Source organism: Sinocyclocheilus grahami, unplaced genomic scaffold (genome assembly GCF_001515645.1).
Source record: "Sinocyclocheilus grahami isolate Dianchi unplaced genomic scaffold, SAMN03320097.WGS_v1.1 scaffold173.1, whole genome shotgun sequence".
NCBI classification, from domain to species: Eukaryota; Metazoa; Chordata; class Actinopteri; order Cypriniformes; family Cyprinidae; genus Sinocyclocheilus; species Sinocyclocheilus grahami.
Genome location: NW_015505352.1, coordinates 481,466 through 499,623, shown reverse-complemented (window position 1 = coordinate 499,623; position 18,158 = coordinate 481,466). Strand labels below are relative to the sequence as shown.

At 36.0% G+C, this 18,158-nt stretch overlaps 1 protein-coding gene across 1 annotated transcript in view; it reads right to left on the bottom strand.

Annotated features, from left to right (window-relative positions):
- The window catches only part of gatad2b (GATA zinc finger domain containing 2B), a 42,963-nt gene extending 35,110 nt beyond the window's left edge, over positions 1-7,853 (bottom strand). Inside the window, exon 1 of the mRNA XM_016283288.1 lies at positions 7,189-7,853. The gene's annotated coding sequence lies outside the window, so the exon portion shown is untranslated. The remainder of the gene's footprint in view (positions 1-7,188) is intronic.
- Between the last annotated feature and the right edge of the window lie 10,305 nt (positions 7,854-18,158).

Genomic DNA, 18,158 nt, shown 5'->3' with positions numbered 1-18,158 from the left:
TGACTGACAAGAGTGAGGTGAGACAGACAAGACGATGGCGGATGATTTAGTTTCGAAACGAGATGCAAAAGCGCCTGTTTGGCAAGATTTAGGATTTTGAAAAGCCTGTTGACTTTTGCCGTTTATCTAAGGTGATTTTGGAAGTTTTTTTAAACATTCATTTCTTATTTAATTGGTTCCACATTGTTTGCTAATTTTTACTTTATTTAAACTTTGTGTCATTTATTTATTTTATTTGACATCAAGGTGTATGCCGTGCCTCCAAGCTTTCTTACTCGTTTTGCTAATAAACGTTCTACGTTTCTTATTTATTTGGTTATATTATACATGTTTACTTAGCCTAATTCCAGTTTTGGATACATATTTAAACTTTATGCGAGTTATTTGTTATTTTATATTAGGCATAGCCGGTCCTATAGCATGGTGTATTTTTATTTGTTTTGTTAATAAAAGTTCTATGTTTTATATATAGGTTAAAATGAGTTTGACGTTGTATTTTGTTGTTACATTCAAGCAATTGACGCCGAATGTATTACCAGTGTTGTCACACGTCGATTAACCGGTGGGAAAATTTCATCACGTCACAACCCTATTCCGAAGATGAACGAAGGTCTTACGGGATTGAAACGACATGAGGGCAAGTAATTAACGACAGAATTTTCATTTTTGGGTGAACTAACCCTTTAAGTATTAACATATTACGTCACACAGGTTATAAATAACATCACTGACAATTTTTGGGTGAACTGTCCCGTTAAGAGGTTTGTTGCAACTGGACACTGGTGTTGGCTGATGTCACAATAATAAAAAGAGAAGTTTATGACTGCATAGTCAAAACAAAATCATTTCTAAGACTACTTTAGCTTAAATAAATGATGCAACACCATACACAATGTCAGGTCCATCAACTTTAACAGACAAACTAGCCCCCGGGCCATGAAAACTAAGATGGTTCCAGAGAGAAATGCTTCGGATGGGTTCCGTTTGCTCTTTCATATTGCACTGAATTAAGTGTTCCAGCAGTCTTTCGATCAGCTCAACCCATCACACAGCTCTCTCGCTCCTGAAACGAGTGCAGCCGGAGAACCTCGCGCTACAAAAGCCACCCATTTGGGGACTATACGCCTATACATCCTACTGTAATCATAAAACGGGTCTATGCGCTTCAGATTCACTCACAGCTTCCGTCTTGCTACAATGTAATACATTGCAGAATGATGAAAACAGCTTGGCCTGAATCAATACTTCAGAATTTTTCAAACAGAGCCAATACAATTAATGCAGTCCACACCTCATCTTCAGAGAAATCCCACTTGAGAGACGTCGAGCAAATTAACAACAATCCGAAGCTCTCGTGATGGCCAAGACTCATGAAGCTTGAAAAACTCATCTATTTCGCGATTGGGATGGTCAGACACCATCCTCCGGGGAAAAGGAGAGGAAAAAAGAAAAAACGACAACGTTCCTAAAGCTAAAAACATCTTTGTCTCCGGTCGGGCTTCTCGCTCTTAACATCCACGCATTCTTCAAGAATCAAGGTAAGAGGCCCGTCATGTCGTTTCTTGCTGCTGTTTATCCAGCTCAAGCATCAGGGAGGCCCTCTAATTAAACTTCACAGGAAGCCATTCATCTGGGCTGATTGTTTCTGCGTGGGGTTTAATAAGCCTTGCATGAGGCCCGCACAACGCAGCCTCCCCATTCAGGTGTTAACAAGACCAGCGCACCAACATACATGAGACGCATTACAGTCGACTGAAACATTCCCTCTCGCTACCTGCTCACTGTGCCCACCTAAGATCTCACAACTAAAATGGTGGAGAATAATTAATCAGCAACTGACAGAGCTAAGCGGAAAAAGCTGAGGAGTCAAAGGTCCCTGTGCAACTGACGACCACCAGAGGGATTCAGATACCTCTAAAACAGTGTGATGACATCTAGCCCAGATTGCTTTACAAATAAGTTATTTATTTCAGCTAAGCCGTACGCACTTCTTCAAAGCTATGAGGAAAAATCAGATCTATAAACCAAACCGCATCTAAGCAGATTCGTCCTTTTTCAAGTTGTTCTATTTGAAATGGATTTTGTACAGATTTAAAGAGAGTTCACCTTAAAATTAACTGAGAATCATTTACTCTTGCCATTCTGAACCATAATTTACTATTATTTACGTACTATTATAGTGTGTATATATTCAGTTTTCATTCATTTTTTTAATTTTTGAGAAGGTCAATCAACTTTATTTTATTGCAATTACCTTAGGTATTTGTGTCAACATTATTTATTTCAGCTGTATATTAATGAATGAAAACAATGTTTAATAGTTTTAAATGATGATAACAACACTATCCATTCTAAATGACTTACTTTCTTCTGTGGCGCACAAAAGAAGATAGTTTGTAGAATGCTTAAGTGTTTTTTCCACACAGTGAAAGATGTTGTTTTGGACCCCATTGACTTTCATTGTGTGGACAAAATAGTTCCAACTCTCTTCAAAATATCTTCTTTTGTGTTCTGCTGAAAAAAAAAAGAAAGTGATACAGGTTTGAAGCGACATGAGGGTGAGTAAATAACAGAATGTTAATTTTTGTAACTTAACCCTTTATAAAACACTTCCTACTGTATACTATACTGAAAGTGAATACTGACATAGATTGGCATCAGGCCCAAAAACAGTTTGACATACTTTTCTTTTTATTTGCACTTCTTTCACTGATCTAGATTTATCACTTCACATTCATTAACATCATCCATATCAATTAGTAGCATGTACAAGCAACCGATAAGACTTCTCACCCTCAAAGGACTTTTGCTTGGGAAATTTTTTAAATAAAGCAATGTTTCTGATTAAGGGGTAATTATCCCGATTTCTTTCTTTTCAAAACATTCAGGCATTCAGGTCTCAATTTTACATAACTATGGGTCATGAAATAAGCACTGATTTTGAGTAGGTATCAATCAGACCTTCTCATATAGTCAATGAAAACGGAAGACTTGATACAGGCTGACAATAACTAGTATGAACACCACTTGATTACAAATTTTCTCTATAAAGGAAACGCTTGGAAACTATAGTTCAAATACTGAATTAAAAATGAAAACAGCTAAATGATAAACTGCAGTGTACATGATTAATTATTAAAACCTTATGGTAGGCTATATGCGATTAAGATTTGTAACCCTGTAACTAAACTTCAATCCGCAAAACGAGTACAATCAAAAGCATTCCTGAGTATATGACAGACTAATTTCTCTATGATGACAATGGGAAGGTCTGAGGTAATGATGTTGTCCATTACACTGCTTTATACAGCCAAAAGACATGTGCTCATATTGTTTCCTAGACCAAAAAGCCTTATCTGGGGAAAGGGAGAGCAGCAGCCCCTAGCTTACCCAAGAGCTAATGAATCAAACCCTTTTGGACCTGACCCTTCGGTCCTAAACCCACTATCACACAAAACCAAACTACCAGACATGAACATTTCCCTCTCATTCTAACCAGCTTTAAAACAACACTAACGACACTGAAGGTGCGTTGAAGGGTAGGAGATCAGTGGGAGGACATCTGAGTGTCAATGCCCTGCTCTCGGCTCTTAGAATTGTCGCAGTGAGGGTTTGTTTTACAAAACTAGCACAACTTGGGTCCACATCATCATATTGCACTGCCGTAAATCTCATGGCGCATGTTTACGGAGCAAGTCGTTTTGTTGTGTCTACTCAATACGTTTGCCAAAGGGGCACTGCTAATTCTAAACACTACCTTTTCTGACCATTCAGCAGTCCTGAAACCCAGCCAAGTCAAGTACTCTTTCTGATCCAAGAGTCAATATCCAGTTCTAAATGTTTCCCTCTCAAATGTCTTCTTCAATGGCATGGTCTCGTCTTCTAGATGAACCCATGATTGAATCCAAGTTGAGTTAAAAGCCAAGTCAAAATATGATCTAACGCAGGATCACCTGAACAAAGATAGTTTTTAGATTGTGAATAGTAATTCTGCACTTACAAATGCTTATAAAAAGGATTAGTTCACCCAAAAAATTTATTCTGTCATTTACCCACCCTTATGTGACTTTCGTTCTTATAGAGAACACAAAAGAAGATATTTTAAAGAATGTTAACATTGTTTTGGACCCCACTGACGTGAGCAAATGAAAATTTGTATTTTGGGTGAACTATCCACAGCACAAGGCTTAAGCCCTCAATCGTGAACCACTTGAAAATATGCATTGGGCTTATATTTAAAGTGAAAATCCTTGCATTCAACATGGGAATGTCAATGTTGTGCTAAAGCACCACTACTAACATAAGATCTGGTGTGTAGCAGGTTTAGGTAGAACAGGTACTTGAGGTACCATGACAGATCTATGATGGAATCTACATTGATAACTTGAGCTTAGAGTCTTTGCTCATCTCAGTGTGTTCCGTCTTATCACCTGGCACCGCACTTCACAGGTTTCATGGGCTTAACAAAGCCAGACTTTCACTAGCAATAAGGTGCCCGTGCACCATGGAAATTAAAGAGAACAAACTGCATAAAATCCTTTCACAGGCAATGGCCATAAGCTCGGCCAACTATATGCACCAACTATAGCCCAAAAAAAGGTAGAAAAATAAATACCACACTGCCAAGTATCTTCCGCCTGAGGGGGAGGAGGAGGAACAGTCCACACAAAATGCCTTTGAGCAAAACAGTCAATAAGAACATTGTTTGGACCCCTCTTGAGGATGTAATACTAGTGGGGCGCCCCTCACAGTATGCAGCAGCCTTTTTCAACATTAGCGGAAAACACTCCAATTGGCTCTTATAAGATGTGCTACTTGCTAAAAAAATATGTTGTTTTTCTGTTGTTTACACAGATTACTTACATCAGACATTAGAATGATCTCACCAGGGTAATTCCTAGAGAAGTTCGGTGACTTCTATGCGGACCTTTCTCTCTGCACAATAAGTATAAATGACTTTAATAACAGTGGGTGGAGAGCTTTTTCTCTGTGACTTGTCAAAGTGGCAAACTTTTATATGCTATAAAAATATCTAGGAGTACATAAGTTTGTTAGTTTCTTGAATAATTCCTTGAACTTAAAAGGTGCACTCAGTAAGTTTGTGTTTACATTCAGCTGGCTCCTGTTAAGTGGTTTTAAACTTTATGCTGACACCTATTTGTGTGGATGCAAATAGCATGTTCATACCTAAGCTGTTGGTTTTTCCTTTTAATTTGTTAGTTTTTGTGTCTTTCTTGAATTCAAACTCATTCGGTTTGCTATGTTATGTCTATTAGTAGTGGTAAGTAGTCACTTTTGCAGAGGCCTTGGTTACAAAAGTATTTTTCCCCATTGGGATTATAAAGTCTGTTAAAAAGTTATAAGCCATGAATCAAACTAAATATCAACAGTGTGAATCAAAATACCACAAACGTTCATTTGAAGCAAAATAGTATTAGAAAAATCAAACCAAAAGTCTGTGAACTCAACAACTTTGAGCAAGGGAAAGGACTACAATCCCATTGTGAAGCACAGCAAATGACAATAAAAATGGATGAATAAACTATTGATTTAAAGCTGTTTTGTGTATATAGAAAAAACATTCTACATGTATTGCAAAATATGAATATATACAGAAATATTTAGGGAGTTCGAAAGCACAGGTGCTAAAGTGTTCTTTTGATGTGATTTGCTTGGTTTAATTATCGGATTGACTGATTTGTTTGCATAATGATGGGTAATGTAGTTTTTTTTACTGAGAAATCTGCTGTCAAATATGGTTACTTAAAATAAATTGAAATAATTGATGGCATAAGCATAACACTGATTAACAACCTTGTAGTTCACGTTTAATTTATTGTTAAAAATCAATTCCCCAATTTAAAAAATAACCTGAACTTGAACCTGACTCTATTGCATGACATGGCAAGTCATGTGATCTCAACATGGCAGCACCCATGAGCGGGTGACCCACTTGATTTAGCGCAGTTAATTTCTTTATATGTAAAACTTTTTTTAAATGAGCAAAAAATGACTGAGTGCATGTATTAAAAAACTTTGGACAGTAGCAAAATAAGAATTTGCCTATATTGTGGAACTATCTGTTAAGTGCATTTTTACTTTAAAATGAAGCAGAAAAAAAGTAAAAGTCTTCTCAAACAAACTACTGTCATCTGCTTACTAAATGCATAGGAATAATTCTTGTGAGGTCAAACTGTGCAAATCAGACTGCTAGAGTAAGCCTCTGACTATATAAAGCATATAAAGTAAAGCCAGTCTCACTTTGGACGTGTCTGCAGAGAACGAATTACAGAGAGCATATCTCATTGATCAGAGTTTCTTTCTAAACGTCATCTCCCCCGATTATCAGTGGCTCCCTGTTGGCTTCGATCAATACCTGCATTCACGCTGGAATTAGATTTCACTCTTACGTCTGTCAAGTGTTGGGCAGCCATTTGCGTGCATATGGAGCAAGTTGAGAGAACGTCCTCACTTACGTAAATGGCTGATGCATTTTCGACATCTTTTTTTTCTAATTGCACAGGCTCACCGTACACCATCCGTGTGCCCTCGGCACTGTAGAGAGAAAGCCCGCTCCCCCGAACAGCCACAAAACACTCACTAAACAGCCCGTTTGAGCTGATATCGTCGGAATACGAGCGTTAGGTTTATTTTGATGGCGTTGCATGTGTGTATATGTTGGGCTTTTTCATTGTGTCTGAGCTGCTACTGCACTACTGTAGCCACAGCCGGGAGGACGCGAGGCTTTCTCCGCCAATCTGGGTTAACCCCCAGAGACACCAGATGAAACAATGAAAGCCGTTTCACACATATAAAATGCTGCTTCGGCCGGTAAACTTGTCAAAGTTGCCTGCTTAATATGACGGGCTTTTAGCGGAATCGCTCTTGAAATAGCCGCTCGATGTGCGATACGCCACGGCGCAATCCCGAGCTCATGTTAATAGTATTAGCCAGCCACTTTGAACTGCTGAGTGTTAGAGGCACTTTGCTTTCCACGCAAAATCCGCTATGCTGCTATTGTCTGGATGCTCGGCAGACTCCCTCAAAACCCTTTTTAACCGTGTAGCCCATTCATTTACAGCAAACGACGGCCGAATCGCATGCGGAAACGATTATGAACCATATCGCTCCTAAATTCCCCAATTCGATCCGAAACCGGCTAGGCCGCGCGTGGATCCCCGGACTCACCTGACTCGCCTTTACCCTTCAGATTCCTCTGGCTCCGGGTTCGCTCTCCGATCCTGAAGCGCTGCTGTAGCTCTTCACGACCAGTCCCCGGCACCGGCAGGCAACACAAAAGCGCTGATTGGGCCTCGGCGAGCGCTCATCCCCTTGGTCTCTGCCCAGACAGACGGGTTATTGGTCGGCGGCTGTGTCGGAGACGCGCCCCTATTAAGGTGTATGTTGTTGTCTGTGTCTGGAGGGGAGGGACAAGAAGCTCTGAAATTATGGGAACTAAATGGGTTGTTATGCGCGTCGTGTCGGCAGCACAAGGCGAGCTTACTACACTGACAGATAAATTGTGGACAGCCATATTAACTCCGTCTTCTTTCCGATCGACCGGAGCATTTTGAGGAAAACCGCCGCGATTCCACACAACATTTGGACATTCTTCCAGCCGTTTCCGAAACTTGCAGACGAACAAAACAGGCTGTACTTTTTCGCAATGATCAGTTTTATAGGGTTGATTTTAGGCCGCATATGTGGACTGGAGTGATTCGCACGAAATTTGATTTGCCATTGTCTGAAGCACCAAGGGTTAGAAAATGATTTTATTAGTTACGAAACCATGCTTATTGTTCATTTCTTATGTTGCAGGGACTCAAACATATGAGCATGCTTTATTTCTACTCTAATGCTGATAAATAGTAAATCAATAATAACCCATTTAAAAATGAGTTCATAATTTTTTGTAAATATATTTTAATTACAGTGCTTATTTGTTCTGTATAATAATACATGTAATTATACATATGAATTAGTTTTAAGATATTGCAAGAAAACGAAATACAATTGTATACAAAATAATTGTATCACTCTTTGTTTTGATATGTAAATCAGGGGCAAGCTGACTTATCTTTCAAGTGCGTTTTTACTTAAAATGTTACATAATTCTTTTAACATGACATCCAGAAAATGATCATAACATGTGCCAAAAGGGGGGGAAAGCTACTGTCATCTAGATACTAAATGCATGTGAATTAAAAAACTGTGTAAACTGTGGTTGTTCAAGTAATTGTATATATATATATATATATATATATATATATATATATGCACTGTATATATATATTGTGTGTGTGTGTGTAATATTTTGTTTGCCATGTTGCACTTACAAAGGAACAATAATAAATATCTCTGCATCAACAATTATGCATGTATATTTACTACAGGGACAGCATGTCCCCTGCTCAAGGATACAACAGTAATGGTTCTTCAACCTTTTTTTTTTTTTTTTGTGTCACACCAACCACAACTTATTGGCATGTTTCCAGAAAGACGAGTTAAATGTCAATGCAATGCAATGGCCAACTTGTGTTGTTTTTGAAACATTTTTGCATACAAAACATCCATTTGATAATATCACAATGGACATCAAATAAAAAAATAATAATAATTGTAGATGTCTAAATGTAACATCTTGAATATATGACTTTTATTGCTAATGTCACCTCTAAGATTCACTTTAAAACAAACTTTTATTGATGTAGTATATTAATATAAATAGCCTATAATAGCCATGTGCCACAGACTGTCATGCTTTCAAAACATTTTTGTCGCAATGTGTGGTATGACACAGACTGATTTAGCAGTCTCTGTCAACAAATGACAAACATCCGAGAAAAGTGACATCCATTGGAATGGTCACTGATCTCAGGCAGATATCAGCAGCATCTGCCCAATAGTTGTCTGCAGCAAGATATCTATAATTCGCAGTGCCCGTGAGAGATACTGAAATCATTTTTCTTTGTTTTGCTCTCATTCATTCTTATAATCGACATACTGATGGGGCAGTAGCACACACTGACTGAACAATACTTATTCTCTTGACCTACTTACACATGCATACATTGTTGCAGCCAGAATACTAAGAGTGCAACAAAGGTGTGAAACTCTGTAACTAAAGGTTCACGAAAAAAAGTCTCTTATCGTTTGCACGTGCATATACAGTAATACCAGACCCCGTAAAAGCATTGTTACATGCAGCGTTTTTTTAATCCGGGTATTGTTTACACTCACTGTTATGATACTGTATCTCGCTCGTCATATACTGTAGAGGATATATGGGACCGCAGCGGCTTTGTCCCGTCAGTCGCGCAGAAGCAGCTCTCTGGTTAACTGGAGCTGGCTTTGTGTTATAAGCAGGGAAGATTAGTGACAAATCGCAACATTTGTCCACCGTAAACGCGCATAGCGTTTTAACCGAAGGTGGGTATGTATTGATGTTCACATAGAACTCTTTTATTGTTTGTCAACACTGAGGCTGAGACCTCTAGCGGCGGGTTGTGCTGTTTACGGCAGATTTACAACGCACGAGCTGAGTGAGTCACTGCAATATGGAGTATATTAATAACTCACTGTCTACACCTACAAGGGTCTGACTTACTCCATGTCGCATCTTAGCACCGAACTGGAAGGTTTACTTCATTAAACACACGAAATACCATAAGGAAATTGTATAGTTCATAAAGAAATTACAAGCTTAAAAGGGTTGGTTCACCCCACAATTAAAATTCTGTTATCATTTAGGCTACTCACTGTTCTTTGTTCTGCGGAAACACAAAAGAAAATATTATGAATAATTTCTTAACGCTTTTTGTCCATACAATGAAAATCCATGGGGTCCAATGATGTTTTGGACCCCATTGACCTTTAGAAAGTCAAACAGGTTTGAAATGAATGATAAGAGTAAATGATAACAGAGTTAAAATTTTTAGTGAACTATCACTTTAAATTTAGAGCACTTAGCATTCACCCTTATGAACAATTAAGAATTTCCCTTGTCCAAAAAGAAAAAGAAAAGAAAAAACAAAACAGTACATTTCAATAGGATTTCTATGAGTCACATGTTCAAAATAAGCAAGAATCAAAGGAAGTTCCTTATCGTTCATCTGATTACCTCATTTACAGACAAAAACTACCAATATAATGATTCAAAACGGAACTGAAACAAAGAATAGAGTGACTTTTATAAAGTCTAAGTGGTGAAAACCAAGTATGTGACAAACGTTTCATCAAGCAACAGCATTATTTTGGCAGTTATTTGGAGTCAGGTGACGGCTGAACTGCGATGACTTACTTCCACTGTGTTTCTCAGAACAGATTTTATGTGTAACTCATTTCAGTGAGGAGGGCCTGTTGGATTTAAGAGTACAGATTAGTGCTAAATATTGCATGCAGTGATTCTCTGGGCTAATCCAGCATTCCCTCCACGGATTGGTCATTTGCATCATCACCCGGTAGTCCAATGAAAACTAACACTCTCTTTATGAAATATAAACAACCCAATATTTTTAGGTTCAGTGACTAAAACCATATTCCAGTCACTCTCTCTTTCTCTCTGTGTCTTTCTTGTATAGGGTCTTGCAGTCACACGGTGTCATGTGGCAAGTGCACTTCAGAACCAGGTTCACATTTAAACCTGTCATCTTAAACACTGTTTTCCTTGAGTATACTGTTAGATATGTGTGCTTATTTAATTGTGTGGTATGCAAAACACCAGAGATTCTGAAATGTGTGAACTGACATAAACTTTCTATACATGGTGTTTATATTAAAATGGTGTGAACTGCCTTACTTCTTCATATCAGTGAATTCAGACTTTTAGTTTTTGCACCACTATTATGTGTGATGTTTCCTCAGAATCAGAAATGTGAAGAAACACAATCTAACTGGACAAGTCAGCAGGGGGTCTGCATTAAAGACTAACACTAAGCCATCTAAGCGGTTTAACTCGAGATTAAAAGCTCTGACTTAAAAATCATGGAGAAAACAAAAACCTCAAATACTTCCATGATGCCATCAGTTTCTTAAGCTTTTAAAGGGATATTCAATAAAAGTTGAGCTAAATCGACAGCACTTTTGGCATAATGTTGACTACCACATTAATTTCCACTACTTTTTCTCCTCGTTACTGTTAAAATGACCATGATTTTATTGGTAAAAGACTGTAAATATGCTACAGTAAAAACCTATTCACTTGTTAATGTAAGTTACGGTGAAAAAACTGTATTGGACATTGCATGTAATTTTATGATAGTATAGAGTTTTTGGAAGTGGAAAAAGAACTTATAATTTACAGTGAAAAAAACGTAAATTGACAATCCCAAAATTTCCTGCGTTACATTTCATATTTGATGTTGTTTTTCGTTGAAATAACTATGTTTCTTCTTAGTTTTTTTTATCAGTTGTGTACATTAGGGCTGTTTGTTACATCTAATGTTGTTAAATTAATTAATTAATTGTGTTACCATGATGGTGTTTAGTGTTTGTGTGAAGGACACTGTGCACCTTCTATATACAGTAAGTAAAAAAAAAGAAGAAAAGCTGCTTATGATGGGCTTTGGTTTCTCATCTGACTCTCATCACCACCTACTTTTGGTGTTTATCAAAACATTGAAATAACAAATTTTAACACTTCAATAGGCTGGTATATTAACATTATGTAAGTTTTTATGGTTTTTAAATGTAAATTTAAGTTATATCCTAAAATGTTCCTATACTGTATTATTTACGGCTACCACAGCTGCCAGTTTTTTACTGTAGATTTTACAGATTTTTTTCTTTTATTGCAATTTTCTTTAAATGCAAAAGCACAAATCTGGGTTACAGTGGAAATAAATAGGCCTCAAAACTAATAACTGATATATCATGCAATTTAAAATAAAAAACAAAACAGGACAACAACCTTAAGCTCAAATCACATTACCAAAATGTATTTTTCATGCAGTTACAACTAATGCAAAATAAAAACTGGAATAACTGTGTAAAAAACACAGGGGTTTTTTTTCATAGTGTGATTTGAGCTTAAGGATGTTATTGTTTTATTTTATTTCTGATTTTCAATCAGGGATGTATGATGATATTTTGGTACCATAACAGTTTGGGGCCAAACTGTAAATATTAGATTACTTACAACAAGATGTGAACAATATTCCTGTTAACATGATTTTAGTGTGATAAAATCTTTAAAGTTATATGAAACTTTACAACTTTATTGACAACGTAATTCCTAAGGCCTTAAAATGGCTAAAAACGATTTAAACACACACAGCTCCACAACTCAAATAATACACACATTTTTACTGAAACATTTTTTTTTAGATTGATTATACGATTTATCAAATGATGTCCTCATTGTAAGTGCTTTATAGTAATCATTCCCTTTTTTAAGTCTATATAATTTTTGTGATATTTTGGCAAAAATTCTGTTAAATATAGATCAGTGTACATTTTGTGGGCTCTGTGTTGGTTACAGAGTAGTCGTGGTTGTGCTAGCGATATACACTACGTGCAATTGAATTGTCCTTTTTAGGGAACTAGTCTCCCACCTGGTGGTCATAATGTTAAATTCCAGTAGCACAATTCTGAAAGATAAGACAGCTGTCGTAATTCACACACATCAAGAGCATTTTCCATCTTTCAAGCACTGATTTGGTCTAGGGTAAACAATAAATGCTTCATAGAATGAAAAGTCTTATGTTATTTTATTCAAACGCTCTGCATTCTCATTTTAATATAGCATGAATTTTCTTTTAAGATTTGAACACATATACAGAGATTTCTGTTGTAACTTCATGTTGGATTCATTATTACTGATGCATGATTGGTCTTTGATCAAATGTTAGAGATTATTTCTCATTGCTATTTAATGTTCAAAATTAAGAGGTAGGAAGACAGCAGACAGGGAGTAATTAAGCTTCATGTTAATGAGTTACAGCTCAGTAAGTTTTGAATAACATTAAGTGGAGGGGTTCCTCTGGTGTGTGAGCTGTCAATTCATTCAAAGGTCTCAATGTTGATTATAAACAAAAACATTTGGATAGAAAACACTTCCAAATCCATATTCAGAATCAAATTCAGCACACGAGCGGATTAAGATATTAGTATAAGTATAATCAATATCGGATATGCGACATCAATATTGGAGACAGCATCAAATCTGTTCTTAAACTCACTGACAGGGGAGATGTTATGTAAACACTCAAAGTGCATATTAAATAATTTCATGAATGTTATGCAATCTGTCAACTAAGACTGCAGTGCACGCACTCACGTACGCACACACACACACACACACTTGGGTGGTTGGCTAGTAATCAGAGGCGTCATGCCCATTCAAGTGTGCCCCCTCAGATTTTTGAGCCAAGTGGATTTTGAATGCAGCTTCCAAAATAAAAAAAAATAGCAGATTAATATTTTCTATATTTAATACAATCACTCCAGCGTGATTATAACGTTCAGTGCATCATATCATCAGCTGCTAAATTCAAATCTGCTGCGCTGGCTGGCGCTGAGCCAGATCCAGACACGTTTTTACGTCACTGCGCATTATAACCAATCACACACGATGCTGTTGAGCTTCTGAATGCAATGACCAATCAGAGGTGTTCAGATGAGTCATCGCTAAAATGCCGGTGTTTTCTTTACTCGCTCGCTGACTGAATACCTCTTTCTGGCGAATTCTCTTGTCAGAAACAACAAAGTGCAAATGTGGGTACGAATCTGTAAGACATTCATTTCATAGTGTAAACAGCTTCAGTGATTTTAATGGGAGTTTTTGAGAGTGCTTGAACTAGACTGTCAGTGAAAATGTTCTTTGATAATGTAAATGTTCTTTGCTCTCTTTCTGTAGGCTAAGTGTTATGATTAGTAGCCTAACTTACAATGTTTTTATTCACATTAACGTTCAATGTTAAATTCACATTAAATATAAACTCCGTCGTATTAAAAATGTTATGGCATGACAGACAGGTTTTTATGCATAGTTAATAGATTACACTATTAGGTTACTTTGACCATCGCCCACTGTAGATCAATATAATCTATAAAGGTGAGAATCAAGATATTTCATGAACTCGTGCCCCCTCAAAAATAATGAGTGCATGACAGCCCTGCTAGTAATGCATACTATGGTGAAAAGAGAGATTATATAAAGAGGTCATTGTGTTCTAGTCAACACAATCGAGTTTCATCATAAAGAAAAGACTCGTTATTTTTAAACCCCATAAAGCTCAAAGCCTGACAGTTATCACAGAAAATGCACAGTCTGTGTGCATTGGATTTATTTAATACACGAGTTTCACAATTTGAGTTGAATTACTGAAATAAATGAACTTTTCCACGACATTCTAATTTATTGAGATGCACCTGTATATATATAATAATTATTATTTATTTATTCATTTATTTTTTTTAAATGGACTTATCTTTAAATTGATAAATATTTATATATTTAAATTTACACAAACAGATTAATTACAGTTTTATTGGATATACCATAATTTGATTTGTTTACAGTATAAACAGACACACAATCACAGAGTGAATTCTTTAAAAATGTCTTTAAAAATACAAATCTGGAGTGGCAAATATTAACTGACTGTCTGTTGGCTTAAATGAAGAAATCTTCACAGCAGAGGGCAGTACAACCTAAAAAGAGAAACGCTGGTTCTGCCAAAAAACGTATGTTGTATAATCACATGAGGTAGCCTAAATAAATAAATATGACCAATCAGGTTTTCTCATCCATTTCATTTAATTCTGACCTGTGACTGACAAAAGACAAAAATATATGAATATTACACAAGTTATCCATAAGTTATAAATTACTGTTGCTAAATTGCATTTATTGCTACCTGTTGAGCATAGCAGCCTGCTAAATGCCTTAAATGTACATGTGCTTCTAATTGTGAAACCTTGTTCAGTCTATTAAGTGCAGGACTAAAGAATAAAATGAATGTCATGGGAACTTTGTACCATGTCCTTCACCAGGATCTTTAGCAAATTGTATTCACTCTAAAACTGTCTTTTATTATTCTGTTTTTTATTATTAATTACAATTCTTAATTTATTTAATCAGCAGAGCAAAGAGAATGGAGTGAAATCCTCAACCTGCATGACATTTAATCTCTGAACCAGTTAACCTTGGGGACATGTGACAGCAGAGATCAAACTGCAAATGGAATAAGTTCATTAACACATTCTTTGCAATTAAAATGTCTACAGAAGCAGATTTAAAAGGCGGTTGCATTTGAATGCTTCCATTAACATATATGTGTAATACAAGAGGTGGTGAATACAAATGAGTTTTAAGAAAACAGACAACTTTATATCATTTAACACAGGAAAAATCAGATCTTTGTAACCATCTGTTGCAGTTAAACCAGTTTAGACAGAGAATCCAACAATGATGTTAGAAATAAATTGTTAGAAAGCCATGCTGTTATTTTTCCCTTTCAGAATAATTGGGTAAACCTTATTTTACAGACTATTTAATATTAATCTATATACATATTTCATTATATTAATATTGTGTACGCAGTAATAGTGGTGTGCATTTTCTCTTTTTGTATTCAACGATCACCCATAACTTCAAAATGAAAAGCTTGTTTTGATTTATATTCTTGGACTTCTTTATGAACTTCACTTTAATACACTTTATGAACTATGGAATTCTTTAAAGTAGTTATGATGTTATGATATGTGTGGCATTTTAGTGACTGTGTGTTTTACTGTAGGCCTATATGCCATTAATCGTGCTGAAAAAAAAACTGCCTAAATGTTTATATAAATAAGCTATTCAAACTTACTGTAAAATATACTACCAGTCAAAAGTTTTAGAACAATAAGGTTTTTAATGTTTTTTTTAAAGAAGTCTCCTTTGCTCACCAGGCCTGCATTTATTTGATCCAAAGTACTGCAATGTAGCAGTGTAGCACACATTGATCGGCACATCACTGACAGGCAGACAGGTGAGTGGTGATGAACAAAAGACTAAGCAACCTGTGCCTCGAATTCACAGCTAATTATCCAAAAGGCATATCGTTAATTTGTCTTGCTAACATCCATGACTCATGAGCTACCATGTAATAAGTTAGCTAAAGTTTAGCTAAGGGAATATATCATGGGCATACAGGTTAACTTAACGGAGAAACAACAGCTGAATACAGTAAAATTATTAACGTCATCAGAATAGCCACACTGATATGCAAATGAGCCGTTAAGTAATTAAAATGTGCTAATTTGCATACATTTGACACAAGGCTTTGCAGATGAATAGGATAAACTAAATAACTATAGCATATCACCGCAAAACTTCCCCAGTTATTAGTTAATGACTTACATCTTTTCCCTTGAAATGTTATGTTTCAATATGCAGATAGCTTGTTTTGGTTAAGACTGTCTGTTGGCTTAAATGAAGAAATCTTCACAGCAGAGGGCAGTACAACCTAAAAAGAGAAACGCTGGTTCTGCCAAAAAACGTATGTTGTATAATCACATGAGGTAGCCTAAATAAATAAATATGACCAATCAGGTTTTCTCATCCATTTCATTTAATTCTGACCTGTGACTGACAAAAGACAAAAATATATGAATATTACACAAGTTATCCATAAGTTATAAATTACTGTTGCTAAATTGCATTTATTGCTACCTGTTGAGCATAGCAGCCTGCTAAATGCCTTAAATGTACATGTGCTTCTAATTGTGAAACCTTGTTCAGTCTATTAAGTGCAGGACTAAAGAATAAAATGAATGTCATGGGAACTTTGTACCATGTCCTTCACCAGGATCTTTAGCAAATTGTATTCACTCTAAAACTGTCTTTTATTATTCTGTTTTTTATTATTAATTACAATTCTTAATTTATTTAATCAGCAGAGCAAAGAGAATGGAGTGAAATCCTCAACCTGCATGACATTTAATCTCTGAACCAGTTAACCTTGGGGACATGTGACAGCAGAGATCAAACTGCAAATGGAATAAGTTCATTAACACATTCTTTGCAATTAAAATGTCTACAGAAGCAGATTTAAAAGGCGGTTGCATTTGAATGCTTCCATTAACATATATGTGTAATACAAGAGGTGGTGAATACAAATGAGTTTTAAGAAAACAGACAACTTTATATCATTTAACACAGGAAAAATCAGATCTTTGTAACCATCTGTTGCAGTTAAACCAGTTTAGACAGAGAATCCAACAATGATGTTAGAAATAAATTGTTAGAAAGCCATGCTGTTATTTTTCCCTTTCAGAATAATTGGGTAAACCTTATTTTACAGACTATTTAATATTAATCTATATACATATTTCATTATATTAATATTGTGTACGCAGTAATAGTGGTGTGCATTTTCTCTTTTTGTATTCAACGATCACCCATAACTTCAAAATGAAAAGCTTGTTTTGATTTATATTCTTGGACTTCTTTATGAACTTCACTTTAATACACTTTATGAACTATGGAATTCTTTAAAGTAGTTATGATGTTATGATATGTGTGGCATTTTAGTGACTGTGTGTTTTACTGTAGGCCTATATGCCATTAATCGTGCTGAAAAAAAAACTGCCTAAATGTTTATATAAATAAGCTATTCAAACTTACTGTAAAATATACTACCAGTCAAAAGTTTTAGAACAATAAGGTTTTTAATGTTTTTTTTAAAGAAGTCTCCTTTGCTCACCAGGCCTGCATTTATTTGATCCAAAGTACTGCAATGTAGCAGTGTAGCACACATTGATCGGCACATCACTGACAGGCAGACAGGTGAGTGGTGATGAACAAAAGACTAAGCAACCTGTGCCTCGAATTCACAGCTAATTATCCAAAAGGCATATCGTTAATTTGTCTTGCTAACATCCATGACTCATGAGCTACCATGTAATAAGTTAGCTAAAGTTTAGCTAAGGGAATATATCATGGGCATACAGGTTAACTTAACGGAGAAACAACAGCTGAATACAGTAAAATTATTAACGTCATCAGAATAGCCACACTGATATGCAAATGAGCCGTTAAGTAATTAAAATGTGCTAATTTGCATACATTTGACACAAGGCTTTGCAGATGAATAGGATAAACTAAATAACTATAGCATATCACCGCAAAACTTCCCCAGTTATTAGTTAATGACTTACATCTTTTCCCTTGA